Below are 4,949 nucleotides of genomic sequence, written 5' to 3' on the forward strand. Positions count from 1 at the left end.
GGAGACAAAAACTGCTCGTAGAAAAAGCGACAGCAAGCCCACACCAACAAATCACTTCCGAAAGCAAGGAGAGCACGAAGATGTGAAAACTTGGGAGCAAGAAAATGAAGAATCACAGACGAGCCAGAAAATGAAAGAGAAAGAGAACTAAAGGGATGGCACTTTGAAAATTCAAAAATGAAATGAGAAAGAGGGAAGAAGGAAACGGCAAAAGAAAATTAACGAGTCCTTAAAAGCCTTCGCACGTTCCCTAGGAAAGCGCAACACACGATGCAATTAAAGGAAAACACTCCGCATTCAACAATAGGAGCTCTACAAAACGGGACCGACATAACAACAAATGCTTGAGCTTGCCTTTCTCAAAAGGGGGTCAAAGTCTAATGAAAACACGACCTCAAAAGAAAGATCGAACTCAAGCAGGGGCACTGTTCATGCCCTAGGTCGAGCTGTATGACCCGAGCTAATTGACGACAAGTTGACCGACCTCTTCAAGTCAGGATTATCTGACCTCTTCTCAAAGAGCTTGGCAGAATCACCAGAGAAGCCCAAGGAAGGCCTAAACGAAAGAATCCAGCCCAAATCTAAAGGCAGCTAAAGCCTAGAAAGATAAAGGTAGTTCCCCTTAAAGATAAGATGACTTCACTCAATGATAAGATAAGATAACTATCTTATCTCCATAAAGGTCACTCCATACTATTATAAATACACTGGAGCACCTAAGTATAACTCATACTTTAATTCTACTAAAAAATGGCCTAAAGCACGTGCTAACTTAAACATCGGAGTCTCTTGCAGGTACCACCACCCTCCGGTGATGAAGGATCAACAACTCCGCCAAGTCCAACACGTCAGACACGACAGCTCCAACCAGTACAGAAGATCTCATCCGAGATCAACCTTCAGTTTTAGGTAACCCTCGGAACACTAACCATTGGACTGTCCCTCTGTCGTGCATCGCCAACTCGAGTTATTCACAATCATAATCATAATTCACATCCAACACCCTCACTGGTGTATATTCACGGGGGCGAGCTCATCCGGAATTTTCATAGTGTCCGGCCATACTTACGACATAGGGTCAACAGAGTATCGAGTCTCAACCTGGAGCACGTGGTGGCTAGCCACTGCTTTCACCCAGGGAAACTCGTATCTCAGATAATTGAAAGTGCAACAATCACTTTATCAATTCAATAACCATTCATATTCATACTCAGCCATCCGGCTTCCACAATCAGTCATAATTCATTGTCATATACAGCCATTCCAACTCAGAACATAATAGCACTTCCACCATCAAACATTATCAAACTTATAAAGCCATCATTCAAGACATAAATCACTTTTTCTCAATTCACTTTACTTTGAAATAAAAAAATCAATTCTTTTCAGCCTTGGCTTGACAATTCCCATTCCTCAAATCATCTCAGGCTCATAAGCCACTTGATAAACCACTATTTTATGGTTTATCTTATGCTCATTGAGTGGTTTATATCAATTCTTTACTCACTTATTCATATGATTTGCATGAGTTTACATTTTTCCTTCCTAAGTTTGTGCTATGATTGAAAACATGTTTCTTTGGTCTTAATTTAGCTGATTTTGTGGCTGGTTTCTCTAAGCTTGAGAGGCTGTATTGTGACCTTGGGGGGCTGCCTTGGACTAAATAAAGTGATCGGCCAAGGTATGGTTTAGGTTTCGTGCGTTTAATATGTAAGGTTGTGTGAAAACTTAGTCTAGAGAACTATAGGATAAGTTGAAATGGTTTTAAGCATTAAATGGTCAGTTTTGTGATGTTGATGGTAACTTGATGATTAGGCTTGTGTTGGAATTAATGGTCATAAGATGAATGGAATTAATGAGAATGTGTTATTGGAATTAATAATGGTGAATTGATGATGTTGTTTGTACATGTCAATGAGATTTTGTGATTATGACTTGCTGATTGGTTATTAATGAATTGAAGAAGTAACTTAATGAAGTTTTAAAAGTTGTAGCTTGTGGTTGGAATGGTGAATGTTAGAATTAATGTATGGATTTTATAGAATGGTGTGTACTAGTGTGCTAGTGGTTGGTGTTAGTAAAAAAGGGACTTGATATGTGGTAAATTTGTAGGTTTTGGAGTAGAGTTATGATATAATTAAAGTAGATATGGTGATGAATGAGAGGAATGGTGGATTAGTATATAAGTTGGAAACCTAGAGGACTAAATTTGGTTAGTGAAGTTGAGAAGTCTCGCTGCAGAAATTTCTAATCTGTTTGGACAGCAAATTAAAATGAAAACTGGGAATAATATGGACATGATTTTCGAACAAATCTATTTTTTCTAAAAAATTTCTATAAGTCAAGATTATTCCAAAAAAATTTAAGGGAATTTGGCCAAGTGGTTTGGAAGATATGATTTTTTGAAGTTTAGTGGTTGCTACAGATTTTTCTGGTTTTCTGGTTCTGCAGTACCAACTTCCAAATGCTATAACTTTGGATTTAAACGGAATTTTGAGTTGCTTATAAATAGGATTCAAAGATTATTCAGTCTATTTTAAGTGAGCACAAGTTTCAGGTCCATACCTATTTTGTAGGCTTAGATAAGTCATTTGGAAGATGGGTTATTTGCTGAAAATTCTGAACTGATTCATAAAAACAGAGCACCTCTTCCAATTGATAATTAATTACTCAAATGAAGTGATATGAATCTGAAACTTGTGGGTTTTTAAACTTGGGAATGTTGACTATAATTCCACCAAAATTTAGAGGCAACAGATTAGAATTAGAATTATTGTGGAATTCATAAAAATACTGCTGCCGTCTGTTTTTCTGAAATTTTTTAAATGTGGTAGCAGAATTCTAAATTTTGTAAAAAATTCAATTCTAATCCAAGTTCAGCAAAACCTAACTTCAATTGAAGATTAGAATCTCTAGAGTTACCTTACCAAGAAAAATAGGTCGTGCATAAGTATTTACAACACAAGAAGGTTTTAGATTAAACAAGCTTAGGAAATCAAAATAAATATAAGTTGCCCCTAGGAAGGGTTAAAGTTAAAGACAATGATATTGAAAGATAAAGAGAAGAAAGAAGAATGAGGAACAAGGAATGAAATAAAAGTTGAGAATTGATGATGTTAACCAATCAAGAATACTAAAATGTATGAGCAATGAGTTAAGAAAAGTTGAGAATGATGAGATGAGATATGAATTGGTTTCGAGAATGAAACTGATAATTATGAGAAAATGATTGAATAACTTAGGCTTGGGGCGTTGTCCCCAAGTCAGCCGAGATTTTTCCCGTGGTTGTTATTGAGCTTGGGGTATTGTTTTCCCCATGTCATCTTAGGGTGTTGTCTCTTCTCCCCTTGTCAGTTTGGGATTCGTCCCATGGATATTATTGAGCTTGGGGGCATTCTCTTCCTTATGTCAGCTTGGGAATTCTCCCCATGGTGTATTTCAGAGCTTGAAAACATGTCGGGATGGCTACGTAACTGACAGTTGATATCAATAGTCATAGGACATGCATGCATTATGTGCACATTATTTGAATTGCTTGTTTGTGAACTATTTTGGAATGCTTACATGATTATAACATGCTATCTATTGTACTTGTTATCTGTATTACTTGTAAGTTACTTGTGCTTGCCTTGTTTGCCTATTTGTCTATGTAATCTAATTGGTGATGGAGGAGCGGAAGAAGGGTGGACCGGTTTGGAGTTAATGTTAGGTTTAAAGTATGTAAGGTTAGAATTCATTAGGCCACCTACCCCTTTTTATGGCTTCTGCTTAGAGATTAAGTTTTATAATTGTATAACAGAGTTCTAAGATTGCCTCTGACATTCCCAAGACCTTATTTATTATACGCGTGACACCTTTACCATGCTGAGAACCTTCGTTTCTCATCCCATACTGTGTTGTTGTTTTCAGATGCAGGTCGAGAGGCTCCTCGCTTGGCGTCTAGATTCCTTGAAGCGGAGTGGTGCACGAAATTGTGATCATCAATGGCGCCATCAACATGGTACGCTCAATTGCAATCTCAACTCTTTATCACAACTTCGCACAACTAACCAGCAAGTGCACTGGGTCGTCCAAGTAATAAACCTTACGCGAGTAAGGGTCGATCCCACGGAGATTGTTGGTAATGAAGCAAGCTATGGTCATCTTGTAAATCTCAGTTAGGCAGATTCAAATGGTTATGAATGATTTATGAATAAAGCATAAAATAATGATAGAGATACTTATGTAATTCATTGGTGAGAATTTCAGATAAGTGTATGGAGATGCTTTCTCCCTTCCGTCTCTCTGCTTTCCTACTGTCTTCATCCAAACCTTCTTACTCCTTTCCATGGCAAGCTGTATGTTGGGCATCACCGTTGTCAATGGCTACAGTCCCGTCTTCTCAGTGAAAGTGTTCAACGCGCTCTGTTACAGCACGGCTAATCATCTGTCAGTTCTCAATTAGGTTAGAATAGAATCCAGTGATTCTTTTGCGTCTGTCACTAACGCCCAGCCTTCAGGAGTTTGAAGCTCGTCACAGTCATTCAATCCTCGAATCCAACTCAGAATACCATAGACAAGGTTTAGACCTTCCGGATTCTCTTGAATGCCGCCATCAATTCTAGCTTATACCACGAAGATTCTGATTAAGGAATCTAAGAGATAAACATTTAAGCCTTGTTTGCTAGTAGAACGGAGGTGGTTGTCAGGCACGTGTTCATAAGTGAGAATGATGATGAGCGTCACATAATCATCACATTCATCATGTTCTTGGGTGCAAATGAATATCTTAGAACAAGAATAAGCCGAATTGAATAGAAGAACAATAGTTATTGCATTAATACTCGAGGTACAGCAGAGCTCCACACCTTAATCTATGGTGTGTAGAAACTCCACCATTGAAAATACATAAGAACAAGGTCTAGGCATGGCCGAATGGCCAGCCTCCCAAAGAGGGTTCAATCATAAAA

The sequence above is a fragment of the Arachis duranensis genome, chromosome 3 (genome assembly GCF_000817695.3).
Source record: "Arachis duranensis cultivar V14167 chromosome 3, aradu.V14167.gnm2.J7QH, whole genome shotgun sequence".
Lineage (NCBI taxonomy): Eukaryota > Viridiplantae > Streptophyta > Magnoliopsida > Fabales > Fabaceae > Arachis > Arachis duranensis.